The sequence below is a fragment of the Cynocephalus volans genome, chromosome 11, assembly GCF_027409185.1.
Source record: "Cynocephalus volans isolate mCynVol1 chromosome 11, mCynVol1.pri, whole genome shotgun sequence".
NCBI classification, from domain to species: domain Eukaryota; kingdom Metazoa; phylum Chordata; class Mammalia; order Dermoptera; family Cynocephalidae; genus Cynocephalus; species Cynocephalus volans.
Window position 1 is genome coordinate 63,057,124 of NC_084470.1, and position 16,290 is coordinate 63,073,413.

A 16,290-nucleotide genomic window follows, 5' to 3' on the forward strand; every position below is an offset into this window, starting at 1 on the left:
GTGAATAAAATTCTTAAACTCTTTCATCAATGGATCAGTGAGGATTGAGGTATCATCTATAGAAAGCAACCAAGACATCTGTTGAAAGACATATCACACCAAGGAAACAGAGCCTTGCAACTTGTAATGACATCAGCTGAATCAAACTGATAGGTAATCTTAATGTCATATTTTGCTGTGCCTTCTCAGAATGAGCAAGGAGTCTTTTCTTCCCCCCAAAGAAGTAAACTGATTTTTAAAGTTTGAAAAGCGTAAATCTTTCCTGATGTAAGTAGAAAGAAAAGGTCTTTTTAAAAGATATCGCTGACCGTAAAAAAGGAGCAGTATTTGAATTTTGTCCTTTCAGACCAGGGACTGGTAATGCAAAGTAGGTTTCAGAGGCAAAGATAGTGAGTTCATGTCATGAGTTCATTGACATTATCTTAAGTCTGGTGGAGGGTCAACATATTAACACCGTGAAACAAAAGAGAACTGACCATTTATGAATATATGGGTTAGACCCTGCCGTCTTAATCCATTAAGGCTGCTATAATGAAATACCTTAGACTGGGTAATTTGAAAACAACATAAATTGCTCACAGTTCTGGAAGCTGGTGCCAGCAGATTCACTGTCTGGTGAGGGCTCCCTGCATCATAGATGGCAACTTCTTGCTGCGTTCTCACATGGCAGAAGGGGCAAACAGGTTCCCTCAAGCCTCTTTTATAAGGGCACTAATCTATTCATGAGTGCGGAGCCCTTATGACCTAATCATCTTCCAAAAGCCCCACCTCCCAGCGCCACTGCACTGGGGATTAAGTTTCAACATGCAAATATTGGGGGACACAAACTTTCAGGCCACAGCAGCCCCTCATCCGTTAGGCTTGCCCACTTTATAGGACTGAACAGGCAAAGCAAACTGCTGACTGCACAATCTCATGGTATGGCCATGGCAGTGGGCTCTTCACTCCTTTCTGCTTTGGGGTCACCTGCCCCTGAAGATGCAAATGAAGAGAAAATAAATAGCATTTTTAAAGCTGAGGAGAAAACACAGGCTTGGTTTTCTTTTTATCTTGTACCCAGTTTTTGAATCCAGTTTTATTTAACCATCACTATCAAATGTGTGTATGGTGCACTCAAGTACTTTACTTTTAATTTTAAACCAAAGACATAAGAAATCTTTGAGGACTTGGTAGCATTTCTTCCAGTAAATATTTGGGCAGTTCATTTTTTTTTTTTTTTTAAACATCTGTGGTAGGTTTATTAGAAATCATTGTGATTCTCTGGAAAAGTATTTATAGAAGTATGGAAAATAATAAGCTCATGTTTACACCATTAACAAGTTAGGCAGTTCAATTATATATAGATAAAACAATCTTGGGCCAACAGTTCCAGGACAAAAACATCGATAAACTATTAGAACTCCGCCATGATGAACAAAGCACCATGCTTTTGGTACTTTAATATTTAGTATACTCCCTGCCATAGAAATATTAACCCCTTACATAGAATGTCCATATTATCTTCCTTAATACTCAATCTAGGACAGGGCAAGGATGTTTACTCTTGTTTTACTTAGGGGGAAATGGGTGCTCTGATAAGAAATGACAGAGCCTGTCTCCGTAGAGGTGGAGCCAGCACCTATCACCACAGTGTCTATCCCTCAAGGCTACTCTACCTAGCTATCCATGGACTTTTCTGGGATCTCAGCCCTTTGGCTTCCAAGGTATCACTTAGTAAAACCCATGAACAAATGCTATACTTACAGTGGTCTAGAGGGCCACTGTCAGGTAATATGCATTGTTCCTGAGCTACCCTTCCAGCAGCTTTCATGGTATATGTTTCACCAAAGTATGAAAGATGGCTTTGTACTAGGCAAGCTAATGAAACTGGGTTGTGAAGCATGGAAGGAGAAATACACGAAAGTTCTGGTGTCCATGAAATTTTATCACGTGGTGTAAGAACTTGGGGAACTGTTTTTGAAAGACACTCATGACTGATTTAACCCTTAATTTTGTGACTGGAGCTTGCCTTGCCTTGGAGCTGGTGGCAGGCTTCCTTGTCTCTCTCTCCTTCACTGCTGAGCAGGTCACTACATTCACTCCCACAGGACTGGACTCTGGAAGATCTGTTTCTTTCTGGCTTCCCCTCCTCTGCAGGTGAAACGCATGAGGTCAGGATGCTTCAGCTGAAATAGAGTCAACTCTGGATATCTCAGGGGCTGATTATCCAGTCTGTGGAATGTCCAGGGTCTTTACTTTTTTCCTCCTTACCATTTATTCGCTCGTTAGAATTTCCATCAGGTAATTAGGATCTGGAAAGGGGAGTTCAGAGGGGAAACTAGCACTGTAAAGCAGTATATGGTAAGTGCCAAACAAATGGTACTGATAGCCAGGGTTGAGGGTCCAGATGAAGAGCACTCAGAAAAGTCACTATGGAGGAGGCAGGAATGGAACTGAGCCTTGGTGAATGGATAAGGTTAAGATAGGCTGAGAGCAGAGGAGAAGATGCCAAGTCCAATTCTTTTCCTCTATGTGTTTGTTTCAGAGAGTGTCATGTGGATTCTCTCTGGGGTTACATTCTTGAGTAATATTTCTTGGAAACAATGTTTTTCCTTTTCTCCTTTTTGCCGTGATATGCTAAGGCACTATCTTACTGGTAGCTTTAAGATATCAAACATCTGAGCATCCTAAATCAGAAAGCCAAACAATCTTGGCTCCACCACCCAGTGGCTGGCACCTTGAAACGGACCATTTAACTTCTCTGAATCTGTTTTCTCATCTGAAAAAATAGTGTTAATAATACCTACCTCCTGGGCTTGTAGAAATTGAGAAATTTGCCCACATTGAGAAAACGTGGGCAGATTAACTAACACAGTGCCTTACATGTAGTAAGGGCTCAGTCTGTAACAAGGTTCTCTTCCGTCTTCATAGTCCGTAAATGATAGATTTGTTTTATGAGTAGGGGACAACCAGCAGGGCTCTTGGCAGTATACAAACAATGTGGTAACTCTGCTGAAATGCTTGTCTCTGAAATTTGGGCTCATCTTCTTGGAAACCCAAGCTTGACCTGTTGCTGGTGACCACCTAAAGACCCCATTCCTGTCTGGGAAATGGGTGGCGGCACCACCGCTCACGCTTCATGGTACATTGTCGTCCGCAACCCCCAAGAGCCCTTGAGCACACACTAACTGTCAAGAGAATGAAAGAACAGCAGAGTTTAGGACTGAAAAGTGCTGAGTCCAGGCATATATGCTAAAAAATGAGGACATTTGTTAGCCAAGGACAAGTGCATATTGCTAGGTAATCAGAAGTTTCCCAGTGAGCTAGTCCAGCACAGAGCTACAGCAATTTATCTTACATGTATTCTCTTGGGTGGCCTTCTAAAAGCCTATAGTAGTGCGATCAGATGGGGCAGGCACGCTAATTAAACCTGTTCTCTCCTAGAAACAGAGAGGGAGAAATGGCTTTCTGTGCTTATTTGATTAATTAAAACATGTTATTGAGAAAGCGGCCACTATTAGTGAGGACTCTGAATCTGATTCTGAAGCTTGTTCTAAGCCTAAAAATCAAAGAAAGGTGGAGGTTGCATTATCACAGGCACCCTAGCAAGGTACATAACATCCCTGTAAAAGCTAAATATTATTCTGGAGTGAATCAGGTACATACCTGTAAGTCCTGTATCCTTATGCTCCAGGGTTTCTGAATTAAGAACAACAAAAACAATAACAACAAATGACAAAGTATTTCTAGTGAGAACAACAGTTCAAAGGCAAAAACCATCCTCCTCTCCTTAAAACTGCCTATTTTAACATCTGCTACTAACTCTGGGAGGCAGGAGGACTTATTTCAGCTGGGTCACCAGACTCCTCCACAGCGGGGTCACCATCTTGCAAGTGTGCCAGGGTTTCTGTTGTCTAGTTCTTGCTCTAAAACTCAGTGACTCAGTAGAGAGAAGGTGTTTATTCTGAGAGGGATGAGGTTAGAGTTGGTGTTTAGGACAGGGAAGAGAAGTTCTTAGAGGTGAGAAAATGACATTATTGCTATACCCTCTTTCTCTCTTTTCCTCACCTTGCCATTAAATGGTGAAAAAAAGGGTCAGATTTTTGAAATGTTTGAAAATAGCCTTTTCATGTTCTAGGCAGCTGACTAATCTCTTGTTAAGAGTGTCCTTTGGACTGGAAAATAAGATAGTCACCAGGCAAAAAGGGCTATTTAAGGCAGTTTTAACTATGGAAAGAAAAAAATGGGTACTTTACTGTTACTTAATGGGGGTGTTATATGCAGACTCCATTTCAATGGGGACCCAAGCCTCTGTAAGAAGGTGATGTCCTAAGACACCTCAGAAAAGGATACCCTAATTAGAGTAGAGGATTTGAAAAGTGGTAGAAGAAAGGATTTTCTTTAGAGAGTATTTTTTTTCTTTTGCCCACACCAAAGCCACAGGATAAACTTTGTCTACCCCTAAGGTTCATTATATTTCTGGAGATAATGATTAATTGATGTGATGAATCCTGTATCCCCTCCGCCCATCTCCACCATATCCAAAGCCCCAATTTTTGTTTTGCTTGATTTTGTTTTCAGTGTAAGTAACAACTGTCAAGTTATCACTGTATAATCTAGCTCAAATCTTAATTTAAATATCTTATTTTGTTGAGCAACTTTTTCAATGGAAAATTTAGTTCTGTTTTTTAAAAATCGGAAACAAAATAGCTTAGGATTTTCAGGTTGTCTGTGATAACTGAGCTTATATTAAGATATGCCAAACGTGCCAGTCTTGAGAAGATTTGGCATACGAATATATGTTAAAAGTTAGAGTGGATTAAAAGCATGTTGGAACACTGAAAAAAATGTTGTAGATAAACCTGGCTGTAGCAAAATGGAAAGATGAAACTATTTTACAGTGGGATTTTTAACCTGGGACCTGTGGCTGGCCTTTAGAAATTCTGTGAATGCCATGGTATTGAAGCAACATTTTGTGTCTGTGCTTTTGTTACAGGAGAGGGTTGATAGCTTTCATCAGATTCTCAAAAAGGTCTATGTCTCCCCAAAAGGTTAAGAACCACAAACATCTGGGCAGAGCCCGTGGCGCACTCGCGAGAGTGCGGCGCTGGGAGTGCGGCAACGCTGGCGCCGCGGTTCGGATCCTATATAGGAATGGTCGGTGCACTCACTGGCTGAGTGCCGGTCACGAAAAAGACTAAAAAAAAAAGAACCACAAACATCTGAAAATGCTTGGTACATTGGACCAAGTTTTTAAAAGTTGGTGAAAAGTAACTTCTCTGGGCATCCGTACCTTCTCTTTCCACACTGGAAGGCAGAGAAAGTTAGGTATTATAGGATACAGTCATATAACTTAATTAACATTCTATTTAGAATCCTAAATCCAATTCAACGGTTATAAGATTATTTCATAAATAGTGAAGTTTGATAGAATATGGGAGAGTCTTAATACTTCAAATGAAAAGTTTTCTAAAAACTGGTAGGCTATATGGAGAGAAAGGATACTTGGAATGGCCGACTGAGTGCTGTGGGTGGAAAGTGTCACCTGAACGCCACTGGGAGGCGCTGTGGTACAGGGAGTAAAAGGAACCCAGTGTCTATTTCCTCAGCTTCCAACACCCGTGAGACCTTGGACAGGTCACTTAATCTCATTCTGGGTCAGTTTTGTTACTTGCAAAACAGAGATTTTTTTTCTCAGTGTGTTTCGAAGAGACTAAGATATGATAAACAGTAAAGCGCTTTTTAAAAAGTGCACTGTGGTCATTAAAATACATGTTGATAAAGATTGCCAAGATATATTAAGTATAAAGAGTAAGGTGCAGAGTAGTAGTTATGGTATGATGGGTTTTGTGTATGAATTTTTATTCAAACATATATATGTGAGATATGCATTTTTAATTACTAGAAAGGTAAACAAAGAACTGTGGTTACCTTCACGGAGTAGAACTAGAAGTGTGGAGTGCTTTTCATTTTTCTTACTTCTGTTAAAATATTAAAGGGATGTCTGGCCAATGGGATTATGGGCTATTTTTTTTTTTTCTCTATCATTTCCTCTTTAAAAACTAAAATAATTTTTTTCTATGCCCTGAATTTAAATCTAATAAAAATAATTTTAAAAAAATTAAAATGAAAGACATTTGGGAAAGGGTGCTGTGGAGTTGTTAGGTGGGATTATTACTGATGAAGAATAATCATGGTTGATTTAAGCCTCGATCACAGAAAGGAGATGTTTTCAGGAAGATGCTCCCCAAGCATGAGGAAATAAATCAGATTAACATTTGTGGGTCCCTTAAATAGAACAAACTTGGTGACAGTTTTCTTCTCTCAGAAATCTGTGTCCCTGGCACAATGTCACTGAGAGGCCACGCTGGTGGATTTACTTGCAGGGAGCTGCCTATTGCCTGCACCAGAGCATCACTTCAGCCATGTCCCTTCTCCCAAGTGTTTCCCCTATCTACTGGATGATTCTCTCATCAGATACAAACCTTGGCTAATTTCTACCATTTCCAGAAAACCTTCCATTGATTCACATTCTTTTCTGATTGCCGCCCATGCCTCTGCTTCCTTTTATTGGCTCCTCTGAAGAGTCATCTGTACCGGCGCTCTCCAGGTCCTCTCCTCCTGTTCTCTCTTTCAACATTTTTTTTTTAATGGTAAGTTTTAAATTGATGTGAAATAGAGAGATGGCATAATGAACCCCCAGACACTCCTCACCCACCTCTAACAGATATCAATCATGGACAATATTCCTTCATGTATATATCCTTATTCAGTTCTCCTTTCCCATATTTTGGAGCAAATTTCATACACCATATCGTTTCATCTGTAAATATTTCAGTGTGTATTACTGTAAGATAAGGACTCTTTTACCACAACCAATAACTTTAAAATGAATGATTTCTTAATATCATTCAGTATTCAGTCAGTGTTGAAATTTCTAATTGTCTCATTTATGTTGTAACTCTTTTTTTTAGTCTGTTTGAAACAGGATTCCAGTAATGTCTCCTCCTCCCCTCTTTCCCCCACTTGTAATTTGCTTGTTGAAGGAACCACGATGTTTGCCCTTCAGAGTTTTTCACAGTCTGGAGTTTGCTGCTTATAGCAACTCTGTGGTGTAGTTTAACATATTTCTCTGTCCTCTACATTTTCTAGGAATTGGTAGGTAAATACAGAGACTTGATCAGTTACAGGCTGATTTTGGGGGGGCGGGGCCAGGGCTGCTGCACAGGTGGTGGATGTTCTTCCATCGGGAGGCTTATAACATCTGTCTGTTTCTCTTTTGGAGTTGCTAGTAGCTGTTGATGATCAGTGCCTAGCTACATTAATTCATTAGGGCTTCTCAAATGGTGAAATTTTAGTTTTATCATTCCTTTTCCATTTATTAGCTGGAATACATTTTAAAAGAGAAATTTACTCTCATCTACTATTTAGGTATCCAGTGGTGCAATTTGTACAGGAAAGGCGAGGTAAATTCTTCCTTTATTTGCTAGTTTCACAATAATGAGTTGTTTTCCTAGCATCCCCGAATCTGATTTGGGTTTTTTTCCCCAAGTATGATGATGAACTCATGTGTTTAAGCATATTAGGTGTGTTTCAATCCATTACAGCTGTTGTCCACATTGATGTTTGGTTTTCCCATTCCCACTCTCCTTTACACTCACTCCAGTAGTGCCCACCGTGCTTGTCAAAGCTACTGCTGGCCTCCACGTTGCTCAATCCAGTAGTTAGTTCTGAATCCTCTTATTTAAAAAAAATTTTTTTTCAGTTTTATTAATATTTATTTTTGTGGGACACAGTGTGTTGTTTCAATACATGCGTATACTGTACAATGATTCACTTAGGGTAGATAGCATAGTTTTGTACCCATTTGTCCACCACTTCTTTTTTTTAATTTAAAAAATTGAGGTATAATTCACATACCATAGTATTTTCTCTTTTAAAGTGTACAATTCAGTGTTTTTTTTTTAAGTTTATTCACGAAACTGTGCAGTCCTCACCACTCCCTAATCCTAGAACATTTTCATCACCCCCAGAAGAAGCTCCATACCCTTTAGTAGTTACTCCCCTTTTCTCCCTCCTCCCAGCTCCTAATAACCACTAATCTACTTCCCATCTCTATGGATTTGCCTATTATGGAGGTTTTATATAAATGGAATCATACAATAGGTGGCCTTTTATGTCTGGTTTCTTTTAATTACTATCATGTTTTCAAGGTCTTGACCTGTGAGGTGCATTTGACATGATTGATCACTCCTCTTTCTTCTTTTGACTTCTGGAGCACTCTCTCTTTTATGCTCCTCCTCCTTCACTGGCTACACTTCTCAGTCTTCTTAGATGCTTCCTTTTTATTTTCCTGTCCTCTTAATGTCGGTGAGGCCCAGGGCTGAGACGTCTCTTCTCTTCTTCATGCTCCCTCTCCAGGGGCCCTCATCTAGTCTTTTGGGTTTAAATCCCATATATATGCTATCAACTCCTAAATTTGTGTCCGTAGCCAGGACTTTCCCTCTGAGTTCCAGAGCTATCTATTCCTCTCGTCTCAGATGTCTAATGTGCATTCCAAAATCAATGCAATGCCCCAAATTGAAGCCAGAGTCAGCACACCCTCCTATCCTCCAGTTGCTCCTCCCATAGCCTTCCCTCTAGTTGCTCAAACCAAAAACTTCATAAGCATACTTTGCTTCTCTCTTTTTCTCGCTCTCCCCCCGGCCCATATCATATCTATCAACAAATCCTGTTGGTTCTTCCTTCAAAATATATCGAGAATCCAGTGCCTTCTTCTTACCTTGACAGCTACCACCCTTGTCTAAGACCCCATCACCTCTTGTTTGGATGCCTACAATAAAGTCCTGATTGGTGTCCCTGCTACCACCCCTCCTTAGCAGCTTGAGAGATCATTTTAAAACACAAATCAGATTATGTCTCTCTTCTGCTCAAAATCATTCAATGGATCCCATGTTACTCAGGATAAAAGCCAAAGTCCTTAGAGTGTCCTAGAAGCGCTACATGATGTGTCCTCCTCTCACCCCTTCACACCCCTGCTGCTACTCTCTACCTTAATTTCTCTGATTCAGCCACCCTGGATTCCTTGCTATTCCTCCTATACTACACGCATGTTCTCACCTCAAGGCCTTTGCAGTGACTGTTCTTTCTGCCTAGCATGCTCTTCCCCCAGATATCTCACTTCCTCATATTTCAGTCCTGTGTTTATATGTCACCCCATCAACGAAGCCTACTCTGACCACCCTATTCACAGGAGAATCTCACACTCAACCCCTTCCCCACACTCCCTGTGCCACTTTCTCTGCTGCTTCTTTTTCTAAAATCTTTATCTGACACACACACAGAGTACGTACATAAGTATATGCATATAAATGCAAATAAATATGTACATATGCATACATGTATGCACACACACACATCTTCTTGTTTGTGTATTGCCTGTCTTCCCCACTAGAATGTAAACTTCATGAGTACAGGAGCTTTATTTTGTTCCCTGCTGTATTCCCAGTGCCTAGAATAGTGGCACATCCTAGGCTCGTAATGTATATTCACTGAATGAGTGAATGAATTGTCTAATTACTTCTTTTCCCCCCAGAGGCAAGTGTCATGAGCAGGAACCTTAAAGCATTCTTTTGGTTGCCTTCTGCTTGATGTGAGCTGGCCAGCTGTATACCCTATGAAATGGTAGGGGCCTTCTGTTTCATTTCCAAAACTTAGACTGGTCAAGGATGACACAGTTCTTCCAAGCTATGGGCTCACAGTGATTCCCAGGCCGTTTATTCAGCACATCTTCCCCTTTGATCTCCCACAGCGTCCTTGGGGAGTCAACATTTATGCCCATCTGTGAGCCTGGCACAGAGCCTTCTTTCCCTTCAGATGTATGTATTCTTGGCTTTGGGGTAGAGATGCCAAATAAGGAAAAGAAGATTATTTTGGGGGCTAGGGATTACTTCTGAAAGCCAAATGTGATAGAAGTGCTATCACGAAGGTTAGCGCACACAAATAGCTTGAAAACTGGCTGAAACAATTCTGCTTGGTACAAAAAGAGATTTCTAAATGGAGTCCCAAACAATCAGACTTGCAGATTTGGAAAGGCGTTTCTTTCCCTCCCTCCCTCCCTCCACCTCTTTCTTTTCCTTCCTTCCTTCTTTCCTTCCCTCCCTACCTCTCTTCTCGCCATCCTTCCTTAGGATACCAAGGGCCAGAGAAATGAGACAAATCTCTAGGGACACACAGTTAGTGGCAGAGTCGGAGCCAAAACTCAGGTTTTCTAATTCTTACTCTCTGGAATATATTGTGCTGCTTTCCCAGTACACAAGGGAATAGTCAGGAAAATGTTCAATTAAATATCCAAAAGAAATTAACTGCTTAGCTCTCAAAAAGCTCAGTGCCAGTTGACAAGTAGGCAGAGTTTCACCTGAGAGATGGAAAAATGAGAATTTTCTGGTCTTTTTAACTACTTTTTCCACTTTCCAGTTTCTTTCTCTAATCCTGTAGATTTCTCCCAAAGCTATTTATATTTAACTCAAGCCACTCTATTCTTTCTTTTTTTAAAAAAAGTTTTGGCAGCTGGCCAATATGAGGTTCCGAACATGTGTCCTTGGTGTTACAAGGCTGTGCTCCAACCAACTGAGCTAACCGGCCAGCCCCTCAAACCATTATTTTCTCATTTGCTTGCATACAGCTTTTATCTTCTATGGGCAAGAGGAAACAGAGAGGGTCCCAAGAAAAATGAGTTATTTTAAAAATTACTAAAAACAATTTTAATGTGCGTTAAAAATAGTAACAGCTAACATCTGTTTTTGAGCATACTGTGTGTGACAGATTCTATTATTACTCTTTATACATTATTATAGCTAATCATCATAAACTTTGAGGTAGGCACTATTATCAACTCCATATGACAGAGGTGGAAACTGAGGCTTAGAGAGGTTAGGTAACTGGGAATTTTTTTTCAGGATTAAATATATTTTTTAAATATTGTATCAATGGACAGTTCTCCTGCCACTTACATATCCTTTGCCTCTCTGTGACTTAGTGGGTATGGGACCGTAATAGTCTACACAAAGTTTTTACATGAATGGTTTTTAATGGTAGAAAATATATCCATATCTATAAAGATATAGGTATGTAGATAATTACTGATAAATATATAGAGCGTATATATAATTTAGACACTCATTCTCAATCACATTCTCCATAGGAGCTCCTTAGACATGGTGACTATAAGTTGAATCTAAGATTTGACTCCAGTGACTACATTCTACACCATTATACCATAGAAAATAAGACTAAAATGCATTTTGTGTATTTTCTTTATTTTTTTGTGACCTTTATAACAAGGGAGCTTTGGCATGATAGTCATCTTACATTAACTAAACCATGATTTAATAAAAAATATCATTTCACAAAACTATAAACATCTTAGTGGGAAACATAGGTGTAAATTTTCATGATGTTGGAGTAGCAACAGTTTCTTATATATGATACCCAAAGCATAAGCAACAAAAGAAAAACAGAAAAAAAAAACCTTATAAAAACTAAAAATTTCTGTGTATAAAAGGAGACTATCAAGAAAGTGAGAAGACAGTCTACAGGGTAGTAGAAAATATTTGCAAGTCTTATATATGAAAAGGGTCTAGTGTCCAGAATTTATAAAGGACTCTTACAACTCAACAGTAAAAAAACCTCCCCAAAACTCAATTTAAAAATGGGCAAAGGAGGATCTGAATAGACATGTCTCCAAAGTAGTTATGCAATGGCCTGTAAGAACATGAAAAGATGCTCAACATTGCTAGTCATTAGGGAAATAAATCAAAACCACAGTGAGATACTTTACACTCACTAGAATGACTATAATTTAAAAAAAAAAGAAACATCAGAAGATAAATATTGGTGAGGATGTGGAGGAATTGGAACCCTCATATATTGCTAGTGGGAATGTAAAATGCTGCAGCCACTTTGGAAAATAGTCTGGCAGTTCCTCAAAATGTTAAAGTTAACATATAGACCAGAAATTCCATTCCTAGGTATATACCCAAGAGAATTAAAATCATACATCAAGATATGGAATCAACCTAAGTGTCCATCAACAGATCCATGGATAAAGAAAATGTGATATATTTACCCAATGGAATATTAATCAACCATGAAAAAGAATGAAATCTTGTCATTTGCAGTAACATGAATGGAACCGGAGGTTGTTACATTAAGTGAAATGAGCCAGGCACAGAAAGACAAATACTGCATGATTTCACTCATTTGTGGAAGCTAAAAAGGTAGATCTTGTAGAAGTAATGAGTAGAGTTGTGGTTGCCAGAGGCTGGGATGTGGAGGGGCAGGAGAAGATGGGGAAAGGTTGGTCAATGGGTACTGTAAGGTCACTGAGGAAGGAGATGCTAGCCAGACAAAGGTAGAAAAGGATTTTATTAGCAAGCAGACCTGCCAGGCTGAGCTGAAAAATGGCGTCAGTGCCGAGAGGCAGTTGGGTGTCTTCTTTTATAGGGCTGAGATTGACATCCGGCCCAGCCTAGGAAGACGGTCACAATGTTCCATTTTGGGTACAGCTTGCTCATGGGAACAGTCACTTGGGGAGACAGAAACCTTGGGCTAATGGAGGGAAACAGTTACAATGTTACACTCCAGGTGCAGCCTGCTCAGCCTGCTGGGGGAACAGAGACTTAGGGAGATAGAAACTTAGAGGAACAAAACAGAGAAACAAAACCGAAGGGTGAGAGCTTTCTAAAACTCAGATTCTCAGTTCCAGGGACCTAACAGGTACGAAGTTACAGTTAGACTGAAGGAATAAATTCTAGTTCCAATACACAGTGAGGTTATTATGGTTAATAATAATATATTGTATATTTCAAAATAGCAAGAAGAGAGGATTTTGAATGTTCCTCACCACTGTGAATGAAATGATAAATACCTGAGGTGATAGATATGCCAATTACCCTGATTTGACTGTTACACATTGTGTACACATATTGAAACATCACACTGTACCCCATAAAAATGTCCGTGGAAACAGAACCTTTTGGCTGGGTGTCGTCTCCAAGATAGCTGGTCAAGTCACTGAATTCTGGTCACCAGTTAATCCCACCAGCTTGTTGATATACCTACATATCTGGAGGTTGAAATGAATTGTGAATTTGTTAGTGAAGTATAACAGACACACAGAACAGTGCACATTGTGTGAGTGTATCAGTGGACACACATAAAAATGTACAATTGCACATTGTGTGAGTGTATCAGTGGACACACATAAAAATGTACAATTATATGTCAATTAAAAATAAATCTAAAAAACATACATTTACACAAGAACTTGTACATGAATGTTCATAGCAGCACTATTCATAATAGCCAAAAGGAGGAATCAACCCAAGTGTTCATCAGATGAATGGATAAACAAAATGTGGTATATCCGTACAGTGGAATATTATTCAGCTGTAAAAAGAAATGAAATACTGCATATGCTACAATATGGATGAAACATTATGCTAAATGAGAGAAGCCAGACAGAAAAGGACAACTATTGTATGATTTCATTTACATGAAATATCCCGAATAGGCATACTCCACAGAGACTGAAAGTAGACTAGTGATTGCCAAGGGGTGAGTGGAGGGAGGAATTGGGAGTCACTACTAACAGGTATAGGGTTTCTTTTGGTGGGATGAAAATGTTCTGCAATTAGACAGTAGTGATGGTTGTACAGCTCTGCAAATAAACCACTGAATTAAACATTTAAAAATAGTTCAAATGGTGGATTTTATCTCCATAAAAATGGCATTTAAGCTTCAAGTACAAACACAGATATTTGAATCATCTTATTTAAATCAAGTTTCTATGTTCTTTATTGCAGCCAAGATTTGCTTCTTTTTATTTTCTGTCAGGGTTTTATTTTGAAGCAACTCCAGGGCAGGGTTAGGACCTGGGCTTCTTGTATGTGGCTGTTACGCTTCAATCCCTGCCCAGCTGGTTTTATAATGTCACCTTCGGAAGATAGGGAGGAAACCTGGTCATCGCTAAAATGGGTCTACCTAATAGCAAAACATTTGGTGAATTACATTTAAAAATCTGACTGGAAAAACTAGCTTCATAGAAGTCAGGATTGTGGTTGTCCTTGGTGGGGGGAAGGGGATGATAATAATTTGGAAGAAAACATGAGGGAGGTTTCTGCGGTGCTAGGGATATTCTGGTTTGGGGTCTGGATGCTGGTTACATGGGTGTTTGATTTCTGAAAATTCACCCAGTGACACACTTACATGACATGCACTGTTCTGCGTGTCTGTTATACTTCACTAACAAATTCACAATTCAGTTCAGCCTCCAGATATGTGGGTATGATATCAATAAGCTGGTGGGATTAACTGGGGACAAGAATTCATTGATTTGACCTGCTGCCTTGGAGACGACACCCAGCCATGGCCATTCCAAAAAGTTCTGTTTCCATGGACAGGGCTGCGTAGGTGCTCTCAGAGCTCTGCAGTGGGGCCCTGTTGTCCTCACCATCTCCTAACAGTTGCTTTCAAGAGCAAGGTCATGGCTAAGCTGAGCCTCCTGTGGATTAGGGCTGCTAGAATGTGCACACCCTGGACGAGGTGATGCTCTTAAGTCAGGGACAGCACTACCAGGCAGATGTGCCCCTCTCCCTGCTTTGTTACCTGGTCAGACACCCAGAAGCTACCATGGTGCTTGCTCTTTCCACCTGGATTCAGAAATGCCCTTGTGGGCACCCAGGACAAATTGACGCAACCAGCATTCTAGTGGGCTCAGGCCCACAGTCCCATATCTAAAATATTTGATGCTAGGTATATCTTGGCATTCAGATATTTCTGGATTTTAGAAAGGTGTTGTATTACGTATAGTGTATGTTATATAATACTGCCAACGTGGTCTGGGGAAGCTCTCTGTGATCAGACAAAGATGAATATTTACACTAAGTGGGATGAAGACTACAAATAGTCTCATGTCATTTCAGGCCAGGGTGTGCTGCCAAATGAGTTTGCATCAAACTTCAAAAAGTTTTTTGGTTTTCAGAGTTTTGGGATTTTGGAAATGCTCGTGAGAGAGCATGAATCTGTTTCAATCAATTTTACCATTGAATAAATGAGTCTCAGTTCTTTCTTGATAGAGGCTTTTGTGGGCAGAGGTGCTGAGTGGGATGGATAGAGGGGAAAGGCATAATATGGGGAGGAATTTAACAATCAGCCTTGGCTACGGCTGTGCCTCCAGGTCAGTAAATGTAGGTGAACAAATTGCAATATGATAACCTTGAAGGGACAGAGATGCCTGTGTAACACATTCTTTTTTGGATTCTACTCTCCTCCATGGTACTTGCTAAGCTGTCAATGCTTGTTAACATTTCATTGATTCCTGTAGCACATTAGGGCTTTCCTGGAGCATTCAGCCATAGCCAAGTTTATAATGTAAAATTTCTAGATATTACTATTTATCTAAATTAATTATAGGGATGATAAAGCTCACTTAGACAAGTGTTTTGAAGAGATTAGAGTTGAATTCCCTAAACAAGGAGCAAGGGAAACCTTTCTTGGAAAATTGATTTGCTGTCACTCCTGTTGACTATTCATGGGACATGAGTCCACTGTGGGAATGGCTTCTAAATGCCTCTTTTCAGGACCATCTATTTGGGTTAGAAGGGAGTAAACAGGCGAATCTCACCTCACATTGGGAAGGTGTCCCTTGCAATTCCAAACACAATATTGGTGTGAACTGTTTTAAAGAAAGTGATGGCTAGGGGTTATATCTCGTGTCTGTGGGGATGGAAGATGGTAGCCAAAGAGTGGGAGTGGTTTGTAAGATGATTTTAGTTGTAATTGGTGATTACATTTTACTGTTTTCTTTCTTTCTTTTTTTAATGAGTGTACAGCACCTGGTATTCCCATACGGTCTCCCATCAAGTACTAACCAGGGCCAACCCTGCTTAGCTTCCGCGATCAGATGAGATCGGATTCATTCAGGTGGTATGGCCATAGACTCAAGTTTTTTGGGGGGAGGGGGTTATATTACAATTTCAGAAATCTTCCTGTCTCCCTTCTGCCACCTCTACCATCGTTAAATTTCATTTTTACTCATTCAATAAATGTTTACTTAGTACTTTTTGTGGTGCTAGAGATGCCACAAAGGTATAGTAGGTGTCAGGGAAATAAAACTATTAAGTCCTGGTCTTTGCCCTCTAAAGCTTATAGTCTGGTGAGGTAGACAAATAAATTTAATAGTTGTATATGTACAGTGAGATATGTTAAACCCTGTGATAGAAGTATTTGTAGAGTGTTATGGGGGCACAA

At 39.9% G+C, this 16,290-nt stretch overlaps 1 pseudogene; it reads right to left on the reverse strand.

Moving 5' to 3' along the window:
- Nucleotides 1-15,863: 15,863 nt before the first annotated feature.
- LOC134391488 (5S ribosomal RNA) lies at nt 15,864-15,980 on the reverse strand (annotated as a pseudogene).
- Between the last annotated feature and the right edge of the window lie 310 nt (nt 15,981-16,290).